Source organism: Leptodactylus fuscus, chromosome 3 (genome assembly GCF_031893055.1).
Source record: "Leptodactylus fuscus isolate aLepFus1 chromosome 3, aLepFus1.hap2, whole genome shotgun sequence".
Lineage (NCBI taxonomy): Eukaryota > Metazoa > Chordata > Amphibia > Anura > Leptodactylidae > Leptodactylus > Leptodactylus fuscus.
Window position 1 is genome coordinate 226780601 of NC_134267.1, and position 25218 is coordinate 226805818.

Sequence of the window (25218 nt, forward strand, 5' to 3'; positions counted from 1 at the left end):
TAAAAAAAATCCAAAACTGTGTTAAAAAATTTTTTTTTCTAAAAGTCGCCATATTCCGACGGCCGTAACTTTTTTATACATAAGTGTACGGGGATGCATAGGGCGTCTTTTTTGCGGGGCCAGGTCTACTTTTTAGTTCTACCATTTTCGGGAAATGTTCTTGCTTTGATCACTTTTTATTCAAATTTTTATCCGAATCAAAACAGTAAAAAAACGGCGGTTTGGCACTTTTGGCTATTTTTCCCGCTACGGCGTTTACCGAACAGGAAAAATATTTTCATAGATTTGTAGAGCGGGCGATTTCGGACACTGGGATACCTAACATGTATGGGTTTCACAGTTTTGAACTACTTTTATATGTGTTTTTTTTTTTTGTTTGTTTTTTGCATTTATTAGACCTCCTTAGGGGTGTTGAACCCCAAGGGGTCTGATCACTAATGCAATGCATTACAATGCTAATGCATTGCAAAAAATCTGCCTTTCTTTTGCAGGCTGCATAGACCAGCCTAGACTGGTCTGCATAGACCAGTGTCTCGCTCGCGGACACTGATATGAAAAAACGGCCTGGGCGCATGGGCAGTAGCATGCGGCTTCTAGTACGGCTACTGCGCATGCGCCCCGGCTATCACTGCCCGTTCGCGAGCGCTGGTGGAAGACGGGACCGGAGGACATCGGAGGAAGAAGAGGCGGGGATGAAGATGAAGACACACCCTGAATGCCCGCCCAGGGTGCACGTTCGGTAAGTAGAGCACATTCTTTTTTAGGTTATTATTTTAAAACAGGGGGGTAGTTTAATATAACATTTACAGTGCCTGAATAGCCTTTTTAAAGGCTATGCACGCATATGTGGGGCTCTAGCAGCATGATTTTGCTGACAGAGCCCCTTTAACACACAAACAATAAAAACAAAAAGACTAGTACTTGGAAAACGTGAATGCACAAAAAAAGTGGAAACCAGCTTTTGAGATAAGCAAAACCACTCAAAAAGTACAAAAACACACTATCCCGATGGGCCAGGATTGGAGTATATTAAATGTACAAAAACTATTTTACAAATGGAAAAACAGAGTATACAAAATAAACCCACATGTAACTCACCAAAACACAATGTAATGGGAATGTACTACATACAAAGCGCCACAAGGTGGCAATGTAGATCTATATGTGAACCAGGTGGTAATTTAAATCTCCAAGAATTGGACCCAACGTGCAAAAACTGTGATGGCAAGAGTATGGTGTGAATAGGGACATATAGGGATTATTATAAAGGCAAAGAAAGTGCTACTATTGTATACACTCACATCACTGGAATTTCAGAAACCAGCCATATAGTAATGTGGCTATATACACACCTAAGAATTGTATCCCATATATTAAATTGCTATAACACACCAGGGAGATTAAATGGATAGACTCACATAGTTTGTATTGGCAATATATGCACTGAAAAAAGCTGCACATCCAAAGTTACTCACCCATGCTGTATGAGAGTGTAGGAGAGACAAGTGGGGAAGGCGCCAACCCGGCAACCCGACGCGCGTTTCGACGCTAGCCTTCGTCATACTGCAATATTACCTCAGGGTATATACAGGCACAGTGTCCCCTCATGTATTTACCACACACTGGAGACATGGCTAATATATCATATATACTACAATATTACCTCAGGATACAGTCACAGAGTCCTCTCATGTATTTACCTCACACATGGCTGATATATCATATATACTGCAATATTACCTCAGGGTATATACAGGCACAGTGTCCCCTCATGTATTTGACATAGACCCTGCAGACATGGCTGAGTCCCCTCATGTATTTACTTCACACACTGCTGATATATCGTATATACTACAATATTACCTCAGGATATATACAGGCACAGTGTCCCCACATGTATTTACCTCACACATGGCTGATATATCATATATACTACAATATTACCTCAGGATATATACAGCTACAGAGTCCTCTCATGTATTTGCCATAGACACTGCAGACATGGCTGAGTCCCCTCATGTATTTACTTCACACATGGCTGACATATCATATATACTACAATATTACCTCAGGGTATATACAGGCACAGAGTGCCCTTATGTATTTACCTCACACAGCAGACATAGTTGATATCTCATAAATACTACTATATAATACAGACTGTTCCTGGGGACTGAGGGTGTCTCTATGGTGGAGCTGAGAGGACACATGTAATGGAGGTCCTGTGGTGAGAGAGGGACAGCCTGGTACAGTGTGGTGAGGGTAATGGCGGCCGCACTGATACTCTCTGTATAGGCCTCCAGCTCTGATAATACTGACCATGCTGGGGATAAGTTAAAGTTAATAATTTCTATGTAATTTCTCAGGGCTGTATACAGGTCATACTGTATATACTGGCTATACTGTATACAGGTCATACTGTATATACTGGCTATACTGTATACAGGTCATCCTGTATATACTGGCTATACTGTATACAGGTCATACTGTATATACTGGCTATACTGTATACAGGTCATACTGTATATACTGGCTATACTGTATACAGGTCATACTGTATATATTGGCTATACTGTATACAGGTCATACTGTATATACTGGCTATACTGTATACAGGTCATACTGTATATACTAGCTATACTGTATACAGGTTATTTTTAATTGGTAAGGGGTTCTTGGAGCTGGTTGAAATTGTAAACATGGTGGTTAGTTTCCCCTAGGATTATTTCTCTTGGTCTGGCTGGTCTTTGGGCTCTTGCTGGGGGTGTCCCGGGGAGTGGCTTATTATATATGGAAAACTGCCATTCTGGGTGTTTGGGGCCCCTGAGCCAGTGCTTGTGGCTGGGGGTAATTTGGTGTGGTGGAACAGATTTTTGTAGCTCCAAGGACCTGCCCTTCAAGAGGAAGGGGTTTGTATCCGGAAAAATTAAGAGCTTGTGTTATTATTCCTTTATTTGGCGTCTACCGATCTATTTATGATCTCTGTATTAGGGCCCAACACACTTAGACAATGGATATCAGACAAATACTGCACCGGATTATTCTATTTCTTAGTCTTCATGTAGCCGGTGTCTTAAGAGCATTTACAGTCTGTATCCAGATAAGTATATGGATCCCCATTATGTTACATCATATAATGCAGCCGGCCCCATTACTATGGCATATACTATGTGATGGGATATTTCTCAGTGGGGTCCTATAACAGTGTAATGTACTCACTGACAGCTGCTAGGTCTTTCCTTATTACCTACATGACTCTGGATTATTCTGGAGATGGTACGACTTAGTATTATTGCTTGTACAGTATTTAGGGTGAGCCGTGTAAGTTATTGTTTCTTTTAGAGAACTTTTAATTTCATGCTGTTGTGTGTGTATATATATATATATATATATATATATATATATATGTAGGATTTTCATCCATAGTCCCAGCATAGCATTCCTATTGGCATTACATTAGACTACATTAGCTCACATTAGGTTTATTGTCTTGCTGCCACCTAATGCTCAAAATGACATATTGCTCTGTCCGCATAAATATTGGTTTATTACTTGCTTGTAATGGGACGTGCCATAAGTCCGTCACATGATCCTGCCAGCCAATGGCATCTGCTGATGACTCTGAGGGTTCTAGAATCTGCTAGATTAGCCCTCCCCCCTCCTAGGAGAGTGTGCGGCTCCTGCACTAGTGAGTTGGGGCCTGTCCTAAAACAGGAGAACATCACCTCCTCATGTCTCCCCTCAGGAGATGAGCCCCTCAGACTACTACCCTGCACCTCCACTGCATTGTTCAGCTGTAAAGTCTTCTCCAGTAGTCCCGGCTAAGGTGTTTATAAAGAAGTTGTATCCAAAGGTCAGGCCTGGCCAAATCTGCTAACCCCTGACCCTGAGGACGACCTGTGCTGGATAGCTGCTGTGTACAAGAGTCCTTTGTATAGGGCTTTGTAGACTATTTCATGTATCTTCCACTTTTCTACAACTGACTGTGCTTGTATCTGATGGCATGCGTTCAACCTCACTGGACATGTGGAGCAGTAATTATGGACAAGAACCATATGTTCTCAGCGGCCACAATGGAAAAACGCAGCAAGGCCAAGTGATAGTTCTACCCTGATTGTTCAGGCCCAGTTCCCACACTATGCAGGGCCCATCCTTCTCTCTGGACCGTTTCGTTCTGCCATACAGTTCTGTAAGTAATAAACCTGGGTCAGAGGAGCCGCACAGAGGAGCTGCTTGACTGTATCCTGCAGCAAGTATCCTACTGGATGGCTCTCCGCCAACTCCAACTGGACAGTTTTGCCAGTGATAATGGCGCCAATATTGTTGCTATGCTGCAATAAAACAAATATGTATGTCTTGTATGGTGTATGTCCTTAACCACTTCAGTACCGGGCCAATTTGTGGTCCAGGACCAGACACATTTTAGGTTTATTTTGTATGTGCGGTTTTGAGGTCTGTAAAAATTTTCTCGTATGTCTCAGTCAACTAATTTTTGCGTCTTTTTTCGGGGACACATAGGGCTTTATTTTTATGTTATCTTTATTTTCAAATGTGTTTTAATTTTTTTTATATCCAGGAAAATATAAACAAAATAGGAGGGAAATTGTGTCTGGTTTTCAATTTATATATTTTTTTTAATTTAATAACACAAAGTGCCACTGAAAAACTTTACAAAATAGTTTTTCCTCTCCGTTACGGTAATTTTTATTTTGTATGGTACCGTCGGGGGCGGGGCTATAACCTTTAATAATGGCGTTTTATTAGCGTATTATTTATTTATTTTTTATTATTATTTTATTTACATTTTTTAAAACTTTTTTATTATATTTTTATTTTATTTTATTTTTTCAGATTGTGTCCCCATAAGGTGCTAAGAGACCTTTGGGGACATCTGATCACTTTTTTTTTTGTTAGTGAGGCTGATTTCTCCTATAACTGGGGCTGCTACATTTAACCTCAGTTACAGGAGGAATACAGACTCCTGCACACTGTATAAACAGTATGCAGAGCTGATCTGAGTCCTGTAGGACCCAGCAGCTCTGGCAGGACACTGCTCCCAGCGGATCACGTGTCTGCCTGGTCAGAGGGCAGCTGATTTATGGCTGCGTCCATAGCTGTGTATACAGCGCTCATTGAGCGCTGTATACACAGCGATGGAGAAGGCAGGGGAGGTAATAAATCTGCCCTGTCTTCTCTCTAGGAGCTCCGGCTGAAGTTACAGCCGGCTCCTATTGAAAGCAGCTACACGATGTCCGTGCAGCTGCTGTGTTCTGGTGGACGTACAGGTACGTCCTGGCAGAACTAGACAACCACTTCCCGGACATATGTAGTGTATGGGCGGTCCGGAAGTGGTTAAGCAGGTGGTTCGGCATTTTATTGACCTGTATAGTGGCTTAAAAGAGCTGCTCCTCATGGTCTGAAATATCTCTGTGCATTCCAGCCGTTCTTACGTTGCAAACAACACACTTCTCGATTTGCAGTGTCAAATGGTCTGCTCTTGGACTGGCTTATCTGCCATCTTCCAATTTAATGAAACTCCCCCTTAAACATGCTGGAGCATCTGTATGAGCAGCAGAAGGGGGTGAACGATTGTAACAGATTTTTAGTAGAGATGAGCGAACACCCAAATGTTCGAAGTTTGAAATCCGATTCGAACAGCCGCTCACTGTTCGACTGTTCGAACGGGTTTCGAACCCCATTATAATCTATGGGGAACATATACTCGTTAAGGGGGAAACCCAAATCCATCTCAGGAGGGTCACCAAGTCCACTATGACACCACAGGAAATGATACCAACACCCTGGAATGACACTGGGACGGCAGGGGAAGCATGTCTGGGGGCATATAAGTCACTTTATTACATGGAAATCCCTGTCAGCTTGCAATTTTCGCAAGCTAACTTTTTCCCATAGGAATGCATTGGCCAGCGTTGATTGGCCAGTCTTCAGAATTCGGCCAATCAGCGCTGGCTCTGACGGAGGAGGCGGAGTCTAAGATCGCTCCACACCAGTCTCCATTCAGGTCCGACCTTAGACTCTGCCTCCTCCGGCAGAGCCAGCGCTGATTGGCTGGAGACTGGCCAATGCATTCCTATGGGTATGCAGTGATGCAGTCGAGCTGAGCGAGTGCACACACTCACCTCTGCTGTGTTGAGCCAGTTCTGCTCAACTACACTGTGTGCCGGTCGGCTCTGCTGTGCGAGCTCGGCACACACCCAGCTCTGCTGATTCTGTATACTGATTCTGTATACTGGCCAATTAACGGTAGCCAATGCCAGCGGGGATGCAGAGCTGAGTGTGTGCCGAGCTCGCACAGCAGTGCTGACCGGCACACGGTGTAGTTGAGCAGAACTGGCTCAACACTGCTGAGTCTCTGCACAGCAGAGGTGAATGTGTGTACTCGCTCAGCTCTGCTGCATCACCGCATACCCATAGGAATGCATTGGCCAGCGTTGATTGGCCAGCCTTCGGCCAATCAGCGCTGGCTCTGCCGGAGGAGGCGGAGTCTAAGATCGCTCCACACCAGTCTCCATTCAGGTCCGCCCTTAGACTCCGGCTCCTCCGGCAGAGCCAGCGCTGATTGGCTGGAGACTGGCCATTGCTTTCCTATGGGTATGCGGTGATGCAGCCGAGCGAGTGCACACACTCACCTCTGCTGTATTGAGCCAGTTCTGCTCAACTACACGGTGTGCTGGTCGGCTCTGCTGTGCGAGCTCAGCACACACTCAGCTTTGCTGATTCTGTATACTGATTCTGTATACTGGCCAATGCCAGCGGTGATGCAGAGCTGAGTGTGTGCCGAGCTCGCACAGCAGTGCTGACCGGCACACGGTGTAGTTGAGCAGAACTGGCTCAACACTGCTGATTCTCTGCACGTCTTCTGTATCTCATTCGGCCAATCAACGCTGCTCAATGCAATCCAATGGGAAAAAGTTTATCTCACAAAAAACACAATTACACACCCGATAGAGCCCCAAAAAGTTATTTTTAATAACATTCCTACATAAATAAAGGTTATCCCTAGCTATCCCTGCCAGTACAGCTATCCCTGTCTCATAGTCACAAAGTTCACAGTCTCATATGACCCGGATTTGAAATCCACTATTCGTCTAAAATGGAGGTCACCTGATTTCGGCAGCCAATGACTTTTTCTGATTTTTTTCAATGCCCCCGTTGTCGTAGTTCCTGTCCCACCTCCCCTGCGCTGTTATTGGTGCAAAAAAAGCGCCAGGGAAGGTGGGAGGGGAATCAAATTTTTTGGGAGTTTGCCACGTGGTGTCCTTATGGAATTGAACATCTCGAACAGCTTGATATCCGATCGAACATGTGTTCCATAGAACACTGTTTGCGCATCTCTAATTTTTAGGTGTCCAGAATTGTGTAAGTCTGTAGTGTCTGAATGTGAATGTGTTCTAGTCCCCTCTTCACCATCATACAGGCAGTTTTTGGGACCAGTTTCAAAATCTGAAACAGGGCCCCACCTACCATGTGCCATTTATTATACTTGTGTCTACATATACAAACACTTGCTAAATTTGACATATTGGCCTCTGGGAGACCTGGTGCACAAAGCGTTTTGTAAAAATTGTCCGGCGGCCCAAACCCTTTTGGGAGAACACCCCCTTTTTGCAGATCACTCCCCATTTTTGTGACATTAATGCTAAATGTGTCAGTCACATTGCTTTTCTGATATGACTGGCACATAGAGTGCTCATGTTATGTTATTCTGCTGGGCTGAGGACACTTGTCCACCCTGGGAGTCCAGGCAGTCAACCTTTCTGAGGGCCCCTCCCAGGTGTTTTGAGAGAGTTGGAGAATAACAGAGGGGCCTTGAGCCTCCTTGTGCACTTAGGCCCATGTATATCTGTTGGTGCGGTCGTGTATTTGGTGTAACTGATACCTCTGTCTTACTTATCATGATACGCTGCTAGATCACAAAATATTATTATATACAGTAAAAAAAAGTAAAAACAATTTACACAATCTTTTTTTTTTTTTTTTTTTTTAATTTTTTTTTTTTTTTTAGGAAGAATTTGCCATGGAATAAAGTATATGGCACCATCCGGGTCTGGAGCTGCCGTGTCCTGTAACGGATTGTAGTTCAGGCTGTTCTTTTTCCAGGCTTGGATATTCTTTCTGGATAGCAAAAGATAAAATGTTATTATTTCTATGTTACATGTCACATACATCTGATAGGGCGGAGGGAAAAGATGAAATATAGATGGCTTACCTTCCATTATTTTGGGATGTCTCTGTTCATAGCCCTTCATGGCGCTTCATTGGAAGCAGTGGGTACGGCACAGGGGGCACTGAGAGTGAGAGCGGAGCCAGGTCGAGATGCAACCCTGATGAAAGTTATGAGTACAGGGAAGCTCTGTGACTTGCTCTCCAATCTCATATTCAGTCATGCAGATTACACATGACTGGGCCTCCTCCTGAGGTATTACCTCTCTAGTGGGTAAGTTCTGAATTTGCAGAGTTCTCCTGCTGGGCGGACGCTGCCGTCTCTCCTGCCGTCTCTCGTGCCAAAGTAGATATTGTGCATGTGGTTCAAGTGGTTGCCCCTGTGGCATTGCCGGTGACGTTGGGGTCATCCCACCCATGTCCAGCAGCTGAATGAATCTACTGAATGCACGGGTTGCAGGGTAGGAGTATACAGGAGATCTGCTTGGAATTGGATCCTCAGGCGGTGGAACCGGATTTGGCCGTTGAAATTCAGTGGTGTCAGCTGTGGATCCACTTGCTGGTCGGCTGCTATCACTGCTACTCTCTCCTATTATTCTGAAGGGCTCTGCAGGAACCGGATTTGGCCGTTGAAATTCAGTGGTGTCAGCTGTGGGTCCACTTGCTGGACGACTGTTATCACTGCTACTCTCTCCTATTATTCTGGAGGGCTCTGCAGGGGCGGGTCTTAATGGAGAGCGGCTTCTTTCCCTGCTCTCTTCTAGTCCTCTGTGCTGTGGAGGGGCTCTGTCGCGTCTCCCTGTCCTCGCAGTGATAGGATTCCTGCTTCTTTGATGTCCAGTAGAAGGTTCTCCACGGTGTCCTTGGGATGACCTCAGTCTATGGACAATTGCTGCCTGACCTGTAAATATATAAAAGTAACACATTTAGCCCATAGGAATGGATCCTGTTATTGCTAAGGGTTTTGAGGAGAAGAGACCCCAGTATAGTTAAGTTTAACAGTAACCTGAATAAAGATATATATCATTCACTGGATGAAGGGACGCCATCAACTAATATTGGACAAACTGGGCCCCATAATCACAAAACAATAAGTCGTCTGAATTTTTTTTTTTTTTATTCCCAATAAATAAATAAAAGAACTCCCAGCAATGTTAAATCCCCAATGCTAAGGGCTAGTTCACACGTAAAAACCGCCTGGCTTATTTTGGTCCCGAAAAATAACGCTTCCTAATTAGGAAGCGTTTTTTTTTTACCTTGAGGCGTTTTTTGGAGCAGTTTTTTCAGAATATGACAGGCGGTTTTCCCCTCCCATAAAGTAATTAGAATGTAAAAAAAAAAAAAACGCTAGACGTTTTCGGTCTGGATTTCTTTTTGAAAAAAAAATGCTAGACGTTTTTCGCCCCCCATTCACTTCTATTGCTTTCCTCAGGTGGAATCTGCCTGAAGAAAGGTCATGCCACTTCTTTTTTCCGCTAGCAGCAAAAAACTGCTAGCAGAAAAATGAAAGCTAGCAGTCTCCATAGACCACCATTGTATGGAGGCAGGTTTTGAGGCGAAATCTGCTGTCAAAATCTGCCTCATTGCCCCCCGTGTGAACTAGCCCTAACGGTCCCGCTGCTCTAAGCCTAATCTAATGCCAAACAAAGATCTTTGGGAGATATAATTGCCCAACCTGATAATTGTGGGGATTAATGCATGTCCATAGCATATGCTATTAAGAACAACAGGGAGGCATAGAAGGCACTCTCCCCAGTAAACACTAACCCCAATGGGCTGTTAGTTCCCTAAATTAACTGGAAACACAAGCAACAGCCTCTCCCTGTCATAGACTTGTATGTGCGCTGGCCACCAAGGATTAAAGCCCATAAGTTCCCTCTCCACACAGGTGAGCGCTAGCTTTCCCCCAACCAGGGCCGCGCCTCTGAGGCGAGGTCACGCAGCCGCCTCAGGCAGCACTTTCAAAGGGGCGGCAATTTTACCAGTTTATTTTTTTCCTTATTTTTTCTCTTAACCAGCCCAAGACAGGATGCCCTGAAAACAGATCTGAGCAGTAATGTCCCAGATGTCACGTGGGGACGTCACGTTTGGGACATTGCCATAAATTCCTGAAGCCTGTGCTAGGAGTAACAATGGATCCCGGAGAGGTGAGTTACACTATTTATTATGCTTCTTCACCTCCCCTGAGTCTCTGATTATTATACTCCGGGGTCTGAAAAGACCCCAGGGTATAATAATAGCGACAGTTTCTCTCGGGGTTAGCCTTGTTTGTTCCGGTGCCCGTTCAAAGAGGGTAACCTCTCGCCAGAAATCTATTCAGCAAAAACTCACTTTGCTGATCATATTGATGTATGCTTGAACAGTTACTCTGTATACAGAGGAACTGCCCCCCTTCAGGATGCCCCTTTTAAAGAGGACGTTTCACCGATTTGGGCACAGGCAGTTCTATATACTGCTGGAAAGCTGACAGTGCTTGTCCATAGACAAATATTATCTGGTGGGAGGGGGCGTTCCTCCCAGCTCACCCAGTACAGCGCAATAGGCACTGCTGTGGAGAAGGATGTACCTGAGTGACTGTCAGGAACGCCCTTCTGACTGTAAAGAGCTATGGTACCAGGGCCGATAGTTCTTTACCCGGGGCACAGATTGGGAAAGCCGACAGTGCACTGAATTCAGATCATTGTCAGCGTTCCAGCAGTATATAGAACTGCCTACGCCCAAATCAGTGAAAGGTCCTCTTTAAGGGTCTGGGGGGTGGCAGTTTCTTTTCTGAACAAGGTAGTGATGGGAGATATGAAGAAACTGGACCGAACGCTAGCTAGTAGCGGAAAAAAGAAGCGACATGCCCTATCTGAGCAGAATCAGCCGTGAATTCCATGGTTTGACCATTTATTCGGGCCTACACAGGAGTGGGTTGCCGCGACAGAAAGCTGATGCTGCATCGGCATTTCGTCGCGGAATGTTCAAATGGAATGTTCCGTGAAAAAGATATGAAGGTCACAGCTCTTAATACAGAAAAAATGATAATAATTTAGAAGTGCACTACTCACGTGTCAGAGCCGTCAGCGTTGTAGCAGGATTCCAAAAGATCGGTGCACGGATAATGGCTCTCTCGGCTAAGCCAAAATGCAGCAACAGGAAAAGGCAAAAGGATATATCCAGCACTCGGAATCCGGCCTAATAAAGATAAAACTTAACTTTTATTAGGAAATGGTCATTCTTCCATTAAAAAATTATGATCATACAAGGGACATTAGCTTACCCCTCGTATGATCAAAAAATTTTAATGGAAGAATGACCAATTCTTAATAAAAGTTAAGTTTATTTTTATTAGGCCGGATTCCGAGTGCTGGATATATCCTTTTGTCTTTTCCTGTTGCGGAATGTTCCGTGACCTTTTCCTCCGTGTGAACATACCCTTAGAGTGGGGGGTTTGTTGGGATTTCTTTTATTGAGTTATTGGGAATAACAGTTATGTTTTAGACGGGTTATTGTTTTGTGATTATGGGGCCCAGTTTGTCAAATTGCCTGAATAAAGAACTTCTGTTTTCTATCATGGGCAGGGGTGGAATTCGGAGGAAAGTAAAACCCACCCCAAACGACTAGGAATGGAAAATGTGCTGTTTACCCTGAAACATTGCTCAGCAGACCCCAGGGATAACTCCTCCCAGGAAATCTCCTCTAGGGTGGGGGGAATATTGTCTCTCTCTTCCTGAACAATTCACTTACCTTGATTCTCCGGTCGGCGCAGCCATGTATCATTGTCAGCTATCAGCTGACGCAGCTCTCGGGCGCTCATGGCTTAGTTACCAAGGCGGATCTGATGAAATATTAGAGAACTAAGTTCTCAGGTGGCTCCGATATTACTGGGCCCTGATCAAAGATCAGTAAGAATGAATGGAAGTAATCACTAGATATGTAGTACAAACTAGTTCGCTCTTCCAGAACCAAAGTGAAGTGTCAGCAAAAGCATCAACTCAAGAAATGGCTGTGATGTCACAGCGCTCAGGGTTTATATACCCTCAGGGTTCCGTTATGACATCATCATATGCAAATATGTGCATTATGACATCATCATATGCAAATATGTGCATTATGACATCATCATATGCAAATGTGAACAGAACCTCACATAATAGGTAAGCAGATCCTAGTTTTATGACATCACAGAAGTAAGGTCATGTGACTGTGTGTGTGTGTGTGTGTGTGTGTGTGCAAAAAAAAAAAAAATAAAAAAAATAATAATAATAATTTGAATTAAAATCTGGATGTGGCTATTTCTAGGTACCGTACCTATGAACTCCTGGCTATTTTTAGGTACCATCCGTGTACCGTGCCTATAAACTTAAATGAACTGCAGATGTATCATATTTATCCCAGTAAATTTTCACTTTATTAGGACATTTATGTTACAATGGCTAATCTTCCTCGCACTGCGGACATCCATCCACTCTATAACAATCTTCATGTAGTGTGGAACAACAAGAAAAACAAGTTGTCAATTTTTTAGACTTTTTCCCCAAATCAAAGTGGCAAATCAGACATTTCTCCATTTTCTTGCAATTTTTTTTGTGTTTTGGTTGTTTCCCTTTTTCTCCTCTTTGTGGATACCTTCTGCACTTTGTTACCTTCCTAGGGGCGTTTGTTTGAAGAATTTTTAGGTGTATGGTCAATTTCCTTCTTGTTGAATGTTAATTGTTTGGTCTTTTTCTTAGGACGACCTTTTACTCTAATTTTAGATGTGAAATGCATATCTTTGCCTATAGCCTGAAAAGGCACAACTACCTGCGGACGCGCAGATGAAGATTTGCAGCTTGTAGAAGGTGGCGTATTTCCATCAACTATATCCGGAACATTTGAAGTCTCAGCACCTGCAACATCTTGATGTACAGACTGGTTCTATGACAAGCTGGGTTGTAATAACGAAGAACCTCATCTGGCATTGTTTTGGATAACCTTGATTTCTTCCAAGTAGTTTAGAAAGGTTGAAGTTCCATGATTAGATAAAATATCCGCCAACTGAGATAGGGATTGTAACGCCAGATTGTACTTAGCAGTACTACTGAGTGGTTCTTCGTCAATAGTCTCTTGTTCTTCCACAGCACAATATAAATCAAATTCTGTGTTTTCAAAACTAGGCTCAATTTGCAAATTTTCCCAGTATTTTTTGTGGAAGCAGTTCCTATCATACAAAGGGATTGATTCGGTTTTTCTCATTAAAAGCATGTGTCTGCATGGAACACAATATTGTAGCCGGAAACTGCAGTTACACAAGTTAACAGAACTGTCGTAAGCTTTTGAGTGATCGCCATTGCATGTTTCGATTACGGAATTCTACAAAATTTGCAAATTTGGCTTCATCGTTTGAAAACTCTTTAGAACTTTGCAAAAGAACCGTACACCAACTTCTGTCATTTCCTGCGATGCTGAATCAAGGTGAGTTTGCAATGGCGGATCGATTATTCAAATGTTTTAAGCGACTGTTGAATCTGTTTATGCTGTAATCAGTTATCTATGAACGTTATGAGTTCTTTCATGCAAATAGTCACTGTTGGTAAGCTTCGAAACTTTTCCTGAAGATTAGAGATGAGCAAACGCCGTTCGATCGAATAATTCTTCGATCGAATATCATGGCGTTCGATGTATTCTTTAACAATCGAATACCAGGCCGCATACGCAGTAAAAATTTGTATCCCCTCCCACTTTCCCTGGCGTGTTTTTTGCACCGATAACTGTGCAGGGGAGGTGGGACAGAAACTACGACAATGGAGGCAGTGAAAAAAATAGAAAACACCCATTGTCTGCCGAAAACATGTGCCCTCCCATTCATAAGAACGGCCGCCGCCCTATTCGACATCTTTGCCGTCAAATATATGGAGAGAAACATATCTGATGAGGGCTAGATAGCAATTAGCTTCAGATAGGCAGGGAAGAAGTAATGAAGAAAGCCAACAGCTCTTCTCAGAGCTATACACTGTAGGGACATCAGTCCAGCTTTCCCTGGACGGTGGAAAACAGGGATACACAACAGATACAACTTCATATATAGCGGAGAAACAGCTTTCATTTTTAGTTGTCCGCACACAGAATAGCCGGAATCCATAGCAGTGACTAATTCATATAGAGATGAAAAAAGCCCTGAATTTATTTTTTTTTGGGGGGGAGGGGGCCTGAATCATAGCAGCAATCCACAGCAATTACAAGTTCATATAGCTGGAAAAAGCCTTGAATTATGGGGGGGGCTGAAACATAGCAGCAATCCACAGCAGTTACTTCTTGCTACATACGTGCTAAGCAGCTTTTCAGGCTGTGTAACCCCAAAACAAGGATACAGAGCAATTAGTTCAGGCTATGTGCGCTCAATCCAGATATTCAGGGTGTGTACCCCAAAACCTAGGTGGGAGACCCAGAAATTCAGTCACGCTATATCAGCTCAATCCAATTTTTTTTATTCAATCCAGTATTGTTTGCTCTCCATGATGTGAACTATGCCTTTGTCTCTTGAAATGCAACCCAACATGAAATCAGCCATGTGTGCCAGTGTGTTACTTGGCATGACTTTGCTACCCCCAACTGTAAGGGTCACTCTCTATTTCCTCCCTTTTTCACTCCCCTTCACACCATCCGTGCTGAAGCAATGGTGCTAAAGTGCACCCTCAAGCCTTGTGTGGGACAGTGACATGAAATGCCACTTCATCCCCCTCGTCTTCCTCCACTATGGGGGATAATACTGTGTGCAGGGGCCACTATGGGGGATAATACTGTGTGCAGGGGCCACTATGGAGCATAATACTGTGTGCAGGCGCCACTATGGGGGATAATACTGTGTGCAGGGGCCACTATGGGGATAATACTGTGTGCAGGGGCCACTATGGGACATAATACTGTGTGCAGGGGCCACTATGGGACATAATACTGTGTGCAGGGGCCACTATGGGACATAATACTGTGTGCAGGGGCCACTATGGGACATAATACTGTGTGCAGGGGCCACTATGGGACATAATACTGTGTGCAGGGGCCACTATGGGACATAATACTGTGTGCAGGGGCCACTATGGGACATAATACTGTGTGCAGGGGCCACTATGGGACATAATACTGTGTGCAGGGGCCACTATGGTGCATAATACTGTGTGCAGGGGCCACTATGGGACATAATACTGTGTGCAGGGGCCACTATGGGGGATAATACTGTGTGCAGGGGCCACTATGGGGGATAATACTGTGTGCAGGGGCCACTATGGAGCATAATACTGTGTGCAGAGCTTACTAAGGGACATAATAGAGTGCGGAGGAGGGGGTCGGTCGAGGTCTTCGGCGTCAGTTGGGATGTGGGGGGGGGGGGGGGGCATGTCAAAAGTTTGCCTCGGGGCCCCGCCATTCCTAGTTACGCCACTGGTTGCTACTACTGGATATCATTATGTGATTAGTAAAGTGGAAATATATAATAATAATACCGCTATATAGATAAAATGTAGCCATACAGCGCCCACATACAGTACACCGAAATAACACTGTCGTACTAATAAATACTAAAAACATAGAGTGCATATAAATGATACTGTCACACTGTGCAAAACAATAATACCACCATATAGTGCACACGGATAATACTCCCATACTATACACATTAGTAGTGCTACCATGCAGTACACGTAAAAAAACACTTTCTTGTCATTTTTTCAGAGACTATAATATTGATGTTCTGTCCTAAGAAAAGGTCATGAATATACAATGTTGTGGGGTCTGAGACCCTTTTTAACCCCCTATATGTTCTATGTGCACGATACCCCGTAGGTGCTGTGGGGGCCCAGTCAGTGTTTACTATGGGGCCCGGTCTTTGCTAGTTACAACCCCTGATAACAGACCTGAAATGTAGACAGAATAGTACCAGCACATATAAGTGCCATATACCTGCCCATAATAATAATAATACCAATGTAATACTGCCATATAGGTGGTATGTAGTCTCAGAAATATGAGCGTTTTCACACTGTGTATGAGGGGTTGTAGCTCACTGGTAGAGCGCATGCTTTGCATGTATGAGGCCCCGGGTTCAATCCCCGGCATCTCCATGTTTTGTGTTACATAATAATCACTTAAAAAAGGAGTGCACCATATGCCCTATATTTAATGCGGCCCTGTATTCCCTGCTCATATAATACCGCCAGACAGTTCACCTATACCACCTTATCATATCCAGGGGCCCCTCCCAGATGTTTTGAGAGAGTTGGAGAATAACAGAGGGGCCTTGAGCCTCCTTGTGCACTTAGGCCCATGTATATCTGCCGTCCCCGCAGCCCCTGGAGCTATGATCTCCTCATTACTAGAGATGAGCGAACAGTGTTCTATCGAACTCATGTTCGATCGGATATTAGGCTGTTCGGCATGTTCGAATCGAATCGAACACCGCGTGGTAAAGTGCGCCATTACTCGATTCCCCTCCCACCTTCCCTGGCGCCTTTTTTTGCTCCAATAACAGCGCAGGGTAGGTGGGACAGGAACTACGACACCGGTGACGTTGAGAAAAGTAGGCAAAACCCATTGGCTGCCGAAAACATGTGACCTCTAATTTAAAAGAACAGCGCCGCCCAGCTTCGCGTCATTCTGAGCTTGCAATTCACCGGGGACGGAGGTTTCCGTCCAGTTAGCTAGGGCTTAGATTCTGGGTAGGCAGGGACAGGCTAGGATAGGAAGGAGAAGACAACCACAACAGCTCTTATAAGAGCTAAATTCCAGGGAGAAGCTTGTCAGTGTAACGTGGCACTGACGGGCTCAATCGCCGCAACCCAGCTTTCCCAGGATCCTGAATGGAACACACTGACAGTGTATTCCCGTATACCCCATATATACACCCCAAATCCCCGTTCCAACGGTGTGCCCCCCCACCTTCACCTCAGAAATACCCTGCAAGTCCCCTAGCAATAGAATTGGGGCTATATACACCCACAATTTTTGCTACTGGTATACAGTGCCATTGTCTGACTGGGAATTCAAAGAATATATTGGGGTGACGTGCACCCACAATTTTTGCTACTGCTATACAGTGCCATTGTCTCACTGGGAATTCAAAGAATATATTGGGGTTATGTGCACCCACAATTTTTACTACTGGTATATAGTGCCATTGTCTGACTGGGAATTCAAAGAATATATTGGGGTTATGTGCACCCACAATTTTTACTACTGGTATATAGTGCCATTGTCTGACTGGTAATTCAAAGAATATATTGGGGTGACGTGCACCCACAATTTTTGCTACTGCTATACAGTGCCATTGTCTCACTGGGAATTCAAAGAATATATTGGGGTTACGTGCACCCACAATTTTTACTACTGGTATACAGTGCCATTGTCTCACTGGGAATTCAAAGAATATATTGGGGTTATGTGCACCCACAATTTTTACTACTGGTATATAGTGCCATTGTCTGACTGGGAATTCAAAGAATATATGGGGGTTACGTGCACCCACAATTTTTGCTACTGCTATACAGTGCCATTGTCTGACTGGGAATTCAAAGAATATATGGGGGTTATGTGCACCCACAATTTTTACTACTGGTATACAGTGCCATTGTCTGACTGGGAATTCAAAGAATATATGGGGGTTATGTGCACCCACAATTTTTACTACTGGTATACAGTGCCATTGTCTCACTGGGAATTCAAAGAATATATTGGGGTTATGTGCACCCACAATTTTTACTACTGGTATACAGTGCCATTGTCTGACTGGGAATTCAAAGAATATATTGGGGTTATGTGCACCCACAATTTTTACTACTGGTATACAGTGCCATTGTCTGACTGGGAATTCAAAGAATATATGGGGGTTATGTGCACCCACAATTTTTACTACTGGTATACAGTGCCATTGTCTGACTGGGAATTCAAAGAATATATGGGGGTTATGTGCACCCACAATTTTTAATACTGGTATACAGTGCCATTGTCTGACTGGGAATTCAAAGAATATATTGGGGTTATGTGCACCCACAATTTTTACTACTGGTATACAGTGCCATTGTCTGACTGGGAATTCAAAGAATATATGGGGGTTATGTGCACCCACAATTTTTAATACTGGTATACAGTGCCATTGTCTGACTGGGAATTCAAAGAATATATTGGGGTTATGTGCACCCACAATTTTTACTACTGGTATACAGTGCCATTGTCTCACTGGGAATTCAAAGAATATATTGGGGTTATGTGCACCCACAATTTTTACTACTGGTATATAGTGCCATTGTCTGACTGGGAATTCAAAGAATATATGGGGGTTATGTGCACCCACAATTTTTACTACTGGTATATAGTGCCATTGTCTGACTGGGAATTCAAAGAATATATTGGGGTTATGTGCACCCACAATTTTTACTACTGGTATACAGTGCCATTGTCTGACTGGGAATTCAAAGAATATATTGGGGTTATGTGCACCCACAATTTTTACTACTGGTATATAGTGCCATTGTCTGACTGGGAATTCAAAGAATATATGGGGGTTACGTGCACCCACAATTTTTGCTACTGCTATACAGTTCCATTGTCTCACTGGGAATTCAAAGAATATATGGGGGTTATGTGCACCCACAATTTTTACTACTGGTATACAGTGCCATTGTCTGACTGGGAATTCAAAGAATATATTGGGGTTACGTGCACCCACAATTTTTAATACTGGTATACAGTGCCATTGTCTGACTGGGAATTCAAAGAATATATGGGGGTTATGTGCACCCACAATTTTTACTACTGGTATATAGTGCCATTGTCTGACTGGGAATTCAAAGAATATATTGGGGTTACGTGCACCCACAATTTTTAATACTGGTATACAGTGCCATTGTCTGACTGGGAATTCAAAGAATATATGGGGGTTATGTGCACCCACAATTTTTACTACTGGTATATAGTGCCATTGTCTGACTGGGAATTCAAAGAATATATGGGGGTTATGTGCACCCACAATTTTTAATACTGGTATACAGTGCCATTGTCTGACTGGGAATTCAAAGAATATATTGGGGTTATGTGCACCCACAATTTTTAATACTGGTATACAGTGCCATTGTCTGACTGGGAATTCAAAGAATATATGGGGGTTATGTGCACCCACAATTTTTACTACTGGTATATAGTGCCATTGTCTGACTGGGAATTCAAAGAATATATTGGGGTTATGTGCACCCACAATTTTTACTACTGGTATACAGTGCCATTGTCTGACTGGGAATTCAAAGAATATATGGGGGTTATGTGCACCCACAATTTTTACTACTGGTATACAGTGCCATTGTCTGACTGGGAATTCAAAGAATATATGGGGGTTATGTGCACCCACAATTTTTAATACTGGTATACAGTGCCATTGTCTCACTGGGAATTCCACAAATAATTTGGGGATTCATTCACCCTACATCTCAGGCTCTTGCCATATTCACCCAGGTTGTCAGTGCTGCACCAGCTCGTTCCCAGACAGCTCGGCCCGAAAAACACGTTACCTATATAGAGGATTTGGACAATGAAGACAACATGTTCTAAATCTAATGTCTGCACCTTCTCCAGAATTAAAATAAAGGCAGCGTTTAACTTTCAAATAGCACTGCACAAAGGAAGAGCTTATCAGCTTGTCTCATGACATGCTACTGAAAAGTTTCATTTGTGTATCTTAATGTAAATATAGTTGTATAAGCTGTTTGGGTTTTAGGCACTGCCAAGTTATTTATTACCACCCGCTCCCTTATAATGATGATGACGCCAAAGTCACTGTGGGTGTTCAGAGCTCACAGCTTTGGGTGACATTTGTCTTGCTCTCTGTTGGTACCAGCTGTCTTTTTGGATACCGTAAAGTTATGTTGACTTTATTAACAGCTATAGAAGCTTTAGCCAGGTTGTGACGGTGTGTAACCCTAACAACACTAAGTGGGATACACATTAATAGTCAGTCTATGTACGCTAAACGTATCACTGAAGTAATTTTTTTTCCCTCTCCCCTAATATAAGAAAGGAACAGACATTAGACCTAGACCGGGGTTCGAGGCTTGAAAAAATCCAGTATTATTTGTTCTTCATGATGTGAAATATGTGTTGAAAAGCAACCCAAGATGAAGTCAGCCATGTGTGCCAGTGTGTTACTTGGCATGCCTTTGCTGGCCCCAACTGTAAGGGTCACTCTCCATTTCCTCCATTTTCCACTCCCCTTCACACCATTTGTGGTGAAGCAATGGGATGCACTGAAGTGCACCCTCTAGCCTCGTGTGGGATAGGGACATCAGATGCCACTCCAACCCCCTCGTCTTCCTCCGCCAGCCAACGGTGCGAAGATGAGAGGAGTGTGCTCTGAATGTTTTCTGCCTAGCAGAGGCTAGTTCTCACTTACGAAAATGGCCCCACTTTGACCTGTATATCAGGCACAATGGTGTAGGTTTCAAAGAAACATGGCACCAACAAGTTGGAAAACGTGGGCCATGCGTGGACCGTGTTTGAGTCTGGCAAGCTCCAGATCTGCTACCAGGTTCCAGCCATTATCACAGGCGCAAAAATGCCAGGCCCCAGGTGTAGCAGGGAAAAAAAAATGCCATCTCAGCCAGGATGGCATCCCTGACCTCGGAGGCACTGTGCTGTCTGTCCCCCAAGCTGATCAGTTTCAGCACGGCCTGCTGACATCTCCCCATGCCAGTGTTACAGTGTTTTCCGCTAGTAGCTGGGGTGGAGGTTGCAGCTTCGTAGGGTTTCAGTCTACTCCTGCCATGAATTTTGGCCTGGGAGAGGAGATAGGCCACCCCAGTTTGCACCCGGGGAACAGACTCCACCACATTCACCCTGCCTGTCATTAAAGATAAGCACTGCAGCATCCCTGACCACAGGCGCTTGTCCATGTGTCGGTGGTCAAGTGGACCTTGCAGCAAAGCGCAGAGCTCTGGGCCCGACTGATGTTATGGGACACATGCAGGCGCAAGGCAGAGACAGCACACCAAGAGAAGTAGTAACGGCTAGGCCCAGCATAGGGAGATGCCCCAGCTGCCATCTGCTGACGGAAGGCCTGGGTCTCCAGAAGCATAAACAAACACCAACATCTCCAGGGCCAGCAGTTTATCGATGAGGCTGTTACAGGCTTGGGCATGGGGGTGGGTTGTATTGTACTTCTGCCTGCAATGAAAAGCTTGGGAAATGTGGAGTGGCTGGGAAGAGGCGCATGATGGTGCAGGCCAAAAGTGCGCATGAGGGTGAACTCCCCAATGTGTCAGAGATAGGTGTGTAGGTGTCCTTGCATCATATACTTGCACCATATTTGGCTTTGGAAGTTAATTTTGTGCCAAAAAGTGGTTAAGACAGCGATCCCTCAGCTACTCCCGTTACACTGTCTATTGAAGTTACCATCTGTGGAAGTGGACCACCATTTCTAAGATCCCAAAGGAAGCAGGCAAGAGATGTGCAGTTCAGAAAAAAAGATGAGAAAATAAGTTTAAGCTGTAGAGCACAGAGGGATCGGAGAGGACAGAGCTGGTGTCGGCCAGGTATTCCCACAACATGCGCCTATACTTGTCCCTCCTGGTGACACTAGGCCCCTGAGTGGCAGTAATTTGTCCAGGGGGGCCATTAACGTGTTCCAGACCTAGGAATAAGTCTTCCAACAGGGTAGAGTTTTGCATGCCTTTGCTTCTACCCACTGTTTTTGCTGCTTAGCTTCCCTCCACATCTACTCTGCTTTCACCCCTAAACATCACCCCAGTTTATGCCTTTGCTTCTACCCAGGTTTTTTGTTGATTTAGCTTCCCTCTACATCTACACTGCTTTAGCCCCTAGACATCACCCCTGTCCATGTGGGGTCGGTGGCCTCGTCATCCACCAACTCCTCTTCCAATTGCGCACTGCCCCCTTACTGCAAACCGCACATGACCACAGCTTGCCTTGATGGCAACTGTGTCTCATGATCCCCACTTAGGTCCAGACAAGTCGGTGGCGGGTCCAAAACCCCAAAATTGGAAGGAAATGGCAGATGCTGCAGTATTTCTAACACCTGTTCCTGGTGCTCGGGCCTGGTCTGTGTTGTACCCTGCACCCTGCTTAACGCATCTGCCATATCCGAAGTTGTGCTGAGCGCATGCTAATGTTTTGTGTCCAGTGCAATGGATGGGATGGGATTTCACATAAGTCTGCCACCCATGGCCACTCATGGTTGAGCAACTGAGGGAGTTGACTTTGACGAACCCGAGGGTTTTGGAGTTGGAACTACATCAAAGGTCTGTGCTGCTCACACACTCTGCTCAACACATGATATGTTTAGTGCCAGCAGTGTGGAGACGTCGCACAACAGCCGTTGTTCCAGCAGGTACAGGCGTTGTAGGAGTGCATAGAGGCTAGCAGCGGCAACTATACACTTTAAAAACTATCCGCACAAGCGCCACACTTTCACCAGTAGCTCAGGAACATTGGGGTACCTTTTTCAAAAGATTAGCAGCAATGAGTTAAAAACGTGGCCCAGGCATGGAATATGTTGCAGGCTGCCAAGCTACAGAGCCGATCCCAGGTTACGGCCATTATCACACATGACAACATGCCTGGGCCCAGGTGCAGTGGCAAAAACCACATTGCCGTCTCATTGAGGATGGCATGACTCACTTTGTAGGCAGTGTGCTGTCTGGCCCCCAAGCTGATGAGCTTCAGCACGGCCCGCTGACGTCTCCCCACACCAGTGTTGCAGCGTTTCCAGCTCGTAGCTGGGGTCAATTTAACAGCGGAGGAGGGTGGTGTTTCAGCCCTCCTCCCAGGAATGTTGTGTGGGGAGACAAGTCAGGCCACCACATTTTGCGACCCGGTCCACGCCTCAACTACATTCAACCACTGTGCCCAAATTGAAAGGTAGCGTCCCTGTCCGCATGCACTTGTCCATTCGTAACTGGTCACATGGAACTTTAGGGCTAAGCGCTGAATTTAGGGACCGCCTCATGTTTGGGGGAAAGTGCTGGTGTGGACGGCACAGTGCGGTGGCGCAGTAGACACTCTGCCCAAAAAGGGCAGAGTGTCCCCCAGCCGGGATTCCAACATCTCCTGGGCCAGATTTCTTGAGATGAGGCCGTTGAAGCCTTGGGCATGTGGGTGGGTTGCGCTGTACTTTAGCATGAAATGAAAGGCTTGGGAGATGGGGAGTTGCTGGGAAGAGGCGCATGATGGCGCGGGCAAAAGGAGAAATGGCAGGAAAAGGTGAGGATAAGGGTGAACTCCCCAAAGTGTCAGAGGCAGATGTGGAGGTGTCCTGGCTCCTGGTCTGGACTGCAGCGCCAGCCCTGTCAACAGTGGAAGAGGCAGTGGCCGCCAGGCCAAACGACGATTATCCTGCGCTTGCTCTCACCCACTGAGCCCAGGGCTTGCCTTCCAAATGATGGCACCCGCAAGAGGTGGTGAGATTCCTCTCCGCAGATCTCCAAACCATCTTGGACTTGCAAATTGCACTAAATTTGTCATGTAACTGACATGTATATGATGAGTCTATCCATTGTCTGTTCATTTTGGTGAAAGTCAGCCTGTCAGCTGACAGACAGCTGTGCTTGTCAGTGATGATGTCACCGGCTGCTTGTACCCCCAGTTTTTGCTGCTTAGCTTGCCTCCACATCCACACTGCTTTTGCCCCTACACATCACCCCTATCCATGCCTGTGCCTCTAGCCATAAGTCTGCCACCCATGGAAACTCATGGTGCAGAAAGTGAGGGAGCTGACTCTGAGGAACCCTTGGGTTTTGTAGCTGGTACTCCATCAAAGGTCTCTGCTGCTCACACACCCTGCTGAACATACGGTATCTAGGGTTAGAGCGTGTGGTGACCTCGCACAACAGTAGGTGCTTCAGGCAGATGTAGGCCTTGCTGGAGTGTATTGCGGCTAGCTCCAGGTACTGTAGACTTGGGAAAGTGGGTGTCCAAGTGCCGCACTTTCACCCTTAGCTCAGCTAATTTGGGGTATGTTTTTAAAAATCATTGCACCACTACATTGAACATGTGGGCCAGGCATGGAACGTGTTGGAGGCTGGCAAGCTCCAGAGCCCTCCAACAAGCTAAAAAACCTGGCCCCAGGGGCAGCGGGGATAAACAAATTGCCATCTCATCCAGGATGGCATCCCTGACCTCAGAGGCAGTGTGCTGTCCGTCTCCCAAGCTGATGAGCTTCAGCCCAGCCTGCTGACGTCTCCCCACACCAGTGTTGCAGCGTTTTCAGCTCGTAGCTGGGGTCAATCTAACAGCGGAGGAGGAGGAGGGTGGTGTTTCAGCCCTCCTCCCAGGAATGTTTTGTGGGGAAACAAGTCAGGAAAATTCTTGAAACGGGAGAGTTTTGCATCTTTGCCCTTGCTGCCTATGGACATCCCTTTGTCTCTAGCCACCATTTTCCCTGCTTTGCTTGCCTCCACATCCACACTGCTTTTGCCCCTAGACATCACCCCAGTCCATGCCTTAGCTTGTACCCCCAGTTTTTCCTGCTTAGCTTGCCTCCACATCCACACTGCTTTTGCCCCTAGACATCACCCCAGTCCATGCCTTAGCTTGTACCCCCAGTTTTTCCTGCTTAGCTTGCCTCCACATCCACACTGCTTTTGCCCCTAGACATCATCCCTATCCATGCCTCTTCCCCTAGCCATAACTCTGCCACCCCTGGAAACTCATGGTGCAGAAACTTTGGTTGCTGACTTTGAGGAACCCTTGGGTTTTGTAGATGGAACTCCATCAAAGGTCTGTGCAGCTCACACACCCTGCTCAAGATATGGTATTGTAGGGTTTCAGCGTGTGTGAATGACGGACAACAGCCTGTGTTTGGACAGATGTAGGCCTTGCTAGAGTGTTTTTAGGCTAGCAGCGACTCCTGTGCACTTGCAAAAGTGGGCGCACAAGCGCCGCATTTTCAACAGTAGCTTCGGTACATTTGGGTATGTTTTTAAAAAACTTTGCACCACTAGGTTAGACGTGGGCCAAACATGGAACGTGTTGGAGGCTGGCAAGCTCCAGAGCCGCTACCAGGTTCCAGCCATTATCACA

General features: G+C 45.2%; 1 non-coding gene across 1 annotated transcript; it reads left to right on the top strand.

The window, feature by feature from the left end:
• The first annotated feature begins 16190 nt into the window (after positions 1 to 16190).
• On the top strand, positions 16191 to 16262 carry TRNAA-UGC (transfer RNA alanine (anticodon UGC)). The gene has a single exon. It is a non-coding gene; the product is annotated as a tRNA-Ala (tRNA).
• The last annotated feature ends 8956 nt before the right edge of the window (positions 16263 to 25218 follow it).